Source organism: Bison bison, unplaced genomic scaffold (assembly GCF_000754665.1).
Source record: "Bison bison bison isolate TAMUID 2011002044 unplaced genomic scaffold, Bison_UMD1.0 scf7180017864136, whole genome shotgun sequence".
NCBI lineage: Eukaryota > Metazoa > Chordata > Mammalia > Artiodactyla > Bovidae > Bison > Bison bison.
This window is the reverse complement of record NW_011494708.1, coordinates 2344402-2352778: the sequence shown is the minus strand read 5'-3', so window position 1 is coordinate 2352778 and position 8377 is coordinate 2344402.

Below are 8377 nucleotides of genomic sequence, written 5' to 3'. Positions count from 1 at the left end.
TCCTTCAGAATGGACTGGTTGGATCTCCTTGCAGTCCAAGGGACTCGCAAGAGTCTTCTCCAACACCACAGTTCAAAAGCATCAATTCTTCAGCACTCAGCTTTCTTCACAGTCCAACTCTCACATCCATACATGACCACTGGAAAAACCATAGCCTTGACTAGACAGACCTTTGTTGGCAAAGTAATGTCTCTGCTTTTGAATATGCTATCTAGGTTGGTCATAACTTTCCTTCCAAGCAGTAAGCATCTTTTAATTTCATGGCCATCAAATTACATAAAACTAAAAAAACTGAACCAAGAGTTCCAGAAAAAACATCTACTTCTGTTTTATTGACTACGCCAAAGCCTTTGACTTCGTGGACCACAACAAACTCTAGAAAATTCTTCAAGAGATGGAAATACCAGACCACCTGACCTGCCTCCTGAAAAATCTATATACAGGTCAAGAAGCAACAGCTAGAACTGGATATGGAACAACAGACTGGTTCCAAATTGGGAAAGGAGTACTTCAAGGCTGTATACTGTCACCCTGTTTATTTAACTTATATGTGGAGTACATCATGCAAAATGCCAGACTGGATGAAGCACAAGAGGATTCAATATTCCCGGGAGAAATATCAATAACCTCAGATACGCAGATGACACCACCCTTATGGCAGAAAGTGAAGAACTAAAGGGCCTTTTGATGAAAGTGAAAGAGGAGAGTGAAAAAGTTGGCTTAAAACTCAATATTCAGAAAACTAAGATCATGGCATCCAGTCCCATAACTTCATGGCAAATAGGTGGGGAAAAAATAGAAACAGTGAGAGACTTTATTTGGGGGGCTCCAAAATCACTGCAGATGGTGGCTGCAGTCATGAAATTAAAAGACGGTTGTTCCTTGTGAAAGGTTGTTGTTGAATCACGAGAATACACCGGCATTCTTGGCCCCTGGAGGAGAAGAATTCAATCCGGGGCCAGAGATGAGGCTTGATCACTCAGAGCTTTTGTGTAATAAAGTTTTATTAAAGTGTAAAGGAGATAGAGAAAGCTTCTGACATAGGCATCAGAAGGGAGGAGAAAGAGTACCCGCTTGCTAGTGTTAACAATGAAGTTATATACTCTCCAATGAATCCAAAGAATGTCTGGAGGTTGTAAAGACCTCATCAGACCTACTCCCATAATTTACATTTTAAGATAACAGAATTAGCCAGAAGGTTTAATCCAAAGACAGTCCTTAATCCAGAGACTGTCCTCAGGCAGGATACATTATTGTTATATAATCCTAAGGAATGTAGAGAAAGAAAAAAAGTTTGTCCTTTCTTCCTCCTTGAGAATTCCAGACCCCTCTCTCCTTGGGGACCCCTAGACTCCTTATCAACCTGCCTAGGAAATGACTCTCTCACTTGGAAGAAAAGTTATGACCAACCTAGACAGCATATTAAAAAGCAGAGACATTACTTTGCCAACAAAGGTCCACAAAGTCAAAGCTGTGGTTTTTCCAGTAGTCATGTATGGATGTGAGAGTTGGTCTATAAAGAAATGTGAGTGCAGAAGAATTGACGGTTTTGAACGGTGGTGTTGGAGAAGACTCTTGAGAGTCTCTTGGACTGCAAGGAGATCCAACCACTCCATCCTAAAGGAAATCAGTTCTAAATATTCATTGGAAGGACTGATGTTGAAGCTGAAACTCCAATACTTTGGCCACCTGATACAAAGAACTGACTCTTTGGAAAAGACCCTGAAGCTGGGAAAGATTGAAGGCAGGAGGAGAAGGAGATGACAGCGGATAAGATGGTTTGATGGCATCACTGATATGATGGACATGAGTTTGAGCAAGCTCCAGGAGTTGGTGATGGACAGGAAAGCCTGGCATGCTGCAGTCAATGGGGTCGCAAAGAGTTGAACGTGACTGAGCAAATGAGCTGAACTGAAAAAAACCTAGAGCATTGAAAACATAAATTTTTTTTTAAATGAGGGACTAAAAAGCACATTTTTATGTGGTTTTTAAATGCTATGCTGGTAGGAAAGTTAGTTTAAAAATAGTTTTGCACACTCCTAGAACTCCCAAATTAACTGAATTTCTTTTCATAGGGTAGGCATATTCAGCATATAAATCAATGGTCAAAATCTGGTCTTTAGTGACTTTGAAAATAGACATAAAAATGCATATTTTACATTTTGAAAAGTCTTTAATTGACTAGTAGAGCCATGCGAAAGGAGATTAGAAATTTTTCAGCTGCATAAGATTTTCAATGAGTTCCCTAAGGATGTGGGTGGATATCTTTGATTTTAAGATTGAGCCGCTCAGTAAGAAGAAAAAGTGGTGTCAGACATTAGAACCTGATTTTTCTTATTTAGCTTTTATGCAATTCATTTCCTCTCTGAATTGAAAAAAAATAATTATAATATCTTGGTTAATGAGAGCAGTGTTATGTTTGAAAGGCTAGAGCTGGAGATCTTAGAGGAAGAGCAGCTGGTGGCCTAGCCAGGCTTCATAAGGCTACTCTGTATTGATGGGGTCACTAGGGCCTGCAGTCCAGTAATTTCAGTTCATCAGATTCAATCAGACTCAGAGAGTTTGACGCAAACTAACAAACCCCTAATTCTCTGAGGTCGAGGATGGGAGGAGGGAGCACAAATACCTGCCTTTCCTTCCTCACCAAATCCTATGAAATCATCATAGTGTTACTTTAAAAGGAAATAAATCTACAATAGTATGGGGAAACAAACAAACAAAAAAAAGTCTTCAATAATGAGCCAGAAATTTGGAATGATTCCTAAAAGAGTCATATTTAAGAGAAATTTAAAAACCTTATATAACATAACAGCTCAAAACACATATAAAAGAAGAATCATAGCATTGAAAGAACTGGCTTGCGGGGAACTCCATGCTTAGAGCTAATATAATTTATGAATTCATTCTTTCATTCAACAAATATTAGGCATCTATCATGTGTCAGGCAGTGTTCTAGGCATCTTGTCACATCAGTAAACAAAATAAAGTTCTTGTCCTCTTGGATCTGTGTTTGAGAGGCGTGAGACAGACGATAAAAGATAAACGTTTCAGTATGGAGAAGAGGATGAAAGCATGGAAGATGAAAAAGTAGATGGAGCGAGAGGGATATGTCTTGAGGGAGTAGGAGGCTGGATATTGAATAAAGTGGTCAAGGTAGGGCTCGTTGAGGGGAGGAGAGAGTTAGCTAAGCAGCTATCTGGGAGAAGGGCATTCAGAACAGAGGGGATGGGGAGTGTGAAGGCTCCAGGGTGGGAGCTGTATACCTACAATGTTCTAGGAATCTGGAGGGAGCTGAAAGAAGCAGATGAGGTCGAGAGGTCACAGGGCGCTTGAACCTGTAGCCCTTGTATGGACCTTGGGTTTTAATCTAAATGAATTGGGGGTAGTGTCAGGGGAAGTGTGTAGGCAGGGAAGGGAGAATGCAGAGTTTTGAGCAAAGGAGTGATATGGTCTCATGAACCTTTAAATGACTTGACACCCCCCCGCCCCCCCCCGCCCCAGCATGTCCTGTTGAAGGTCAAGAACAGACACAGGAAGATCAGTAACGCAGGTGAGAGAACGTGGTGGTTCCAACCAGGATGGAAGTATTGGTGGTAATGAAAGCGGTTAATTCTAATATATTCTGAAGGTAGAATGAATGGAATTTCCTGATGCGTTGAGTGTAGAATGTGAAAGAGAAACATCACAAATGATACATTTTTTCTGGCCTGAGAACTAGTTAGCTGTGGTTGTCCTCACCTGATATAGGGACAGCTGCATGTAGAATAAGTTTGGGGAGATTTGGGGGCTGAGAACTAGTTAGCTGTGGTTGTCCTCACCTGATATAGGGACACCTGCATGTAGAATAAGTTTGGGGAGATTTGGGGGAGGAAGGAGAGGTGTTTGTGAGTTTCATTTTGGGCATATTAAGTTTGAGATGTCTTTAGACATTCCAGAGGAGATGTCCCATGGCTGATTCGTGTCAATGTATGGCAAAAACCACTACAATATTGTAAAGTAATTAACCTCCAATTAAAATAAATAAATTAAAAATAATAACAATAAAAAAAGAGATATCAACAGGAAGTTTTCCAGGATCTAGAGTTTGGAAGAGAAGTCTGGGCTGGAGACATGTATTTGGGGATAGTTAGCACATGTAATGATGTTTGAAGCCATGAAACTGAATATCAGGTGGGAGAGTACAGATATTGAAGAGAAAATAGCATTATTTAATTAGAGGAGAAAAAACAGATGATCATCTCAATAGATGCCCCCCAAATATTTGATAAACCTGAAACACTCATTTCTGATTAACAAAACAACAGTTATCAAGAAACTTTAAGGGGAAAAAAAGACTTAAATATATAATGAAAGATAATACATTCTGTCAATGGAAGACTACATTTTTTCTTTGTTCCTTCTGCTCGATGTTCCTCAAGTTATCAAGCAATATGGCTTTATTGTAAACCAGTACGATGATGTGTAAAGAAAAAGTTAACCATCATTTCATCCCCATCTCAACCCCCTTTGAGGTAACAAATGTTAACAACTGGCATTTATCCCTTCACATCTTGTTCATGGCTCATTCAGTATTACGAGTTATACAGCCCACAGTTACAGTGGTTTGTTTATATATGCTTTGTTTTGACCAAACAGAATCATGCCATACACATTTTTAGCTTTTAAAAATTTAACAACATATCAAGGACATCTCTGCAGATATATTGATATAGATTTAACTCCAGCTTTTGCTCTTAATATATAGACACACATATTGTACTTGTATATAACTTGTGTATATATAATGTATATACATACTAATGTGTGTAATTATATATACATATATATACATTTAATATCATCATACTAGTTTTACAATTTTCTATAGCTTTTTCTTTCTTTAATCCTCTTCAACCTAAATCTAATCTCCCTACCCTCAACCCAGCATAGACCTTATTAACAATGTTTTTCAGAGCATTCCATGCTTTTTTTCCCAAGCTCATGTAACCATAAGCGAACTGAAGTTTGTATAAATACATACATTTACATAAATATACACACAGAAACATATACTAGTTTATATATGGGAACCATAACATATACAGTTCCCAGCATTGTGCCTTCATGATCACTCAACATCATGAAGAAATCCTTCTGATTTGTGGGCAGTAGTTCTAATTCCTTCTTCTTAGTAGCAGCATAGTATTTTATGATGCAGATACATGCACAATCTATTCAACCATTTCCTTATGGATGCATATTCACTTTGCTTTTAGATTTTTGCTACTACAATTCTGCAATAAGCAAGTTATATATAGCCTTCCATACTGGTTCTTTTATTTCTACTGGCTACATTCCCAGTAGTACAATCATTGGGTCAAAATGTATGTGGATTGTTTAATAGATGCTATTAGATTTTTTTTTTCCAAAAGGCAGTTAACAACTCACATTTTCACAAGTAATGCATGAGACTGCAATAGATAATATTATTCTTTTAAATTTTTACCAGTCTGATGGATGTAATGTCTCATTATTATTTTAATTAGCAGTTTCCTGACTGCTGTTGAGTTTGCATGCTCAGTTGCTCAGTCGTGTCTGACTCTTTGCAACCCCACAGACTGTAGCCCACTAGGCTCCTCTGTCCATGGGATTATCCCAGCAGGAATACTGGATTGGGTTGCCATTTCATCCTCCAGGGGATCTCCCCTACCCAGGGATCGAACCCACGACTCCTATGGCTCCTGCATTGACAGGTGGATTCTTACTGCTGAGCCACCTGGGAAGCCTCCTGCATTATATGTATTTTACTAAATGCCTATTTTTAATCTTGACTTCATTTATGGTATATTTTGCTATATAAAAGTTTTCCATTTTTAGGTAATCAAATTTGTCTATCTTTTATACTTCCGGTTTCTGGTTTTAGTTAAGAGGTGTTTTCTATCCCTTCGATTTCCATGTAGCCACCTAAATGTTCTTCTAAGATTTACTGTTTACCTTTAAGTTTTTAATCCACTTGGAATTTATTTTTGGATTTGTTGTGAAATTGGGATACAAGTTCATTTTGTTCTAGATGAATAGCCAGTTATGCCAGCACTATTTATTAAATAAACCATTCTTTCCCAAAGAATTGAAATACTACCTTTGTCACATATTAAATTATGATATATACTGAGATCTATTTTTGGATCCGTTCTTCTGTTCCACTGATTTGTCTACTCTTACGCCAATATCGTGCTGGTTGTATTACAGTGATTTTTATTACAGTGGCTTTCAGTTGAAGGCAACTCTCTCATTATTTATCTTCTTTGTAGTTTTCTTTGCTATTCAGGGATTTATATTTCCATCTATATTTTTAAATAATTTTACCACCTCTCAAAAAAACTTTTAGGATAATAAGTGGAATTCTGTTATATTTATTTGGGGGTAATATTGTTATTTTTTATCTATAAGAGTTTCAGTATTTATTTCTTTTAAAAAGAAATACCATTATCACATCTTAAAAATTAACAAATTCTTGATAATTAAATGTCTAGTCATTGTTTATAAATGAATACTGGAGTGAGTCATTGTTTAAATTTCCCCAATTTTCTCATGATTATTTAGTCTATTTGTTAGACTCAGGATCAAAATAAGGTCATAAATTTCAGTTGGTGGTAAAAGGTCTTTAAGTCTTTTTTGGATCTATAGATTCCTCCACACTTTTTTCTTGCAATTACTGAAGAAAACGGGTTGTTTTTTCCAGCAGCGTTTCCTAGCCTGCACTTTGATATTTGTATCTCTGTGGTGTCATTTAATGTATTATTTTGTCTGCAGTAGTTTCTGCCTATTGGTGGTTAGATCTAGAAGTTTGATCAGATTCAGGTTCAGTTTTCTGGGAAATCCTCTTTGCAGAGGATGGCATAGGATGCCTTGTCGTCTCTTTGCTGTTCAGCACTCCTCTATCCATGGATTTGTTAGAATTTGCACAGTGGTAATGTTTTGAGTCCATCACTCTTTCTGTATTGTTAACAGAAGCAGCTTTCAAAGTTTCTTCTACGAAAATGTTTTCACTACTTAGGTACCTTGACATACATGTTATACAAAAAACTACAAGATCAATTATTGATTTTGGATGAGCTGACTTCCTAGAATCCTCTGAAAGTGACCACTAAGTTTTGTTTTTGTTTGCTCTGTTATGAACTGGTGGGCATAATCATATTGGATACATCAATCTGTTAAAGATATTACTTATGTTTCAGTGGACTGTGGGAGTCTCTTCAAGTTGGCTTGGAGGCCTTTGGACATGGCCCTGGGACTCTAAAGTCACACCAGAGAGCAGGGAGCTCAGTTATTCCAGGTAGGTGGTGTGTTTCCTACCCTAGATCTGTCAAGGCTATAATCCAAGGGGCCCTTTGGCCTTCTAGGTGAAACTGAATTTGGGACCACCATCTGGGCACTTGATGTTAAAGGCTTAATCAGTTTTTCTGGACTTTGTCAGTGGATGAAGAAGAAAATAGCATTTGTTGGTAAGATTATATGTCATGAATTTATACTAACAGGTTTGATTCAAATTAAAGACTACAATGTTATTACTAAACTCATTGAAATCCTTTCTACAACAAAAAATTTCAGTTGTTAATCCCAGCAGAATTGCCCGTTTTCTTCAGGCCACTCTGCATACACTTCAGTCTGAAAATAATGGTCTCTATACTGCCACAAAAATGTGGGATTTCTCAGAGCAGCTTAAGATTTTTTTTGCAATTCTTTTTTTTGTCTGTGGGGCATATCTCCCTAGGGACGGGCTATCAAACTAGTGTGCTTTAAAAGTCACTTTAAATTGGTTCTCTTCGGGTAGCTGTGCCACCAACCTGATTCTGGTTGAGTTGGGTTCATTTGTTTTATTTTGCTTTCAGTGTTTAGAGATTGCTTTTTAAAAATTTAAGTTTGACGTACAATTGTGTAAAACATACAGTTTTAAAGTCAGCTCTAAAAGCATGGTATGTTACTCTCTGCTTGTCCACTACTTCCCCACAGGATGTCATTTAAAAATGGTTTTATAATTAATTAACTTTGTATTTTTAAATTTAAGTAGTTACGGATTTATGCACGTGTGTGTGTGTATGTGTGTGTGTATTATGTGTATTTGTATCTCCTATTTCCTAAACATATATATATATACTATATATGCTTCTCTCCATGTTGTTTTCTCATTAAAAAGAAAACTATCTCAGAGATTACTCTGTCTCCTTACACGTTAGAATTTCAATTTTTAAAAAATTCTTATTTTATTTTATTTTTTTAAATATAAATGTATTTATTTTAATTGGAGGCTAATTACTTTACAATATTGTATTGGTTTTGCCATACATCAACATGAATCTGCCATGGGTGTACACGTGTTCCCCATCCTGAAAGCCCC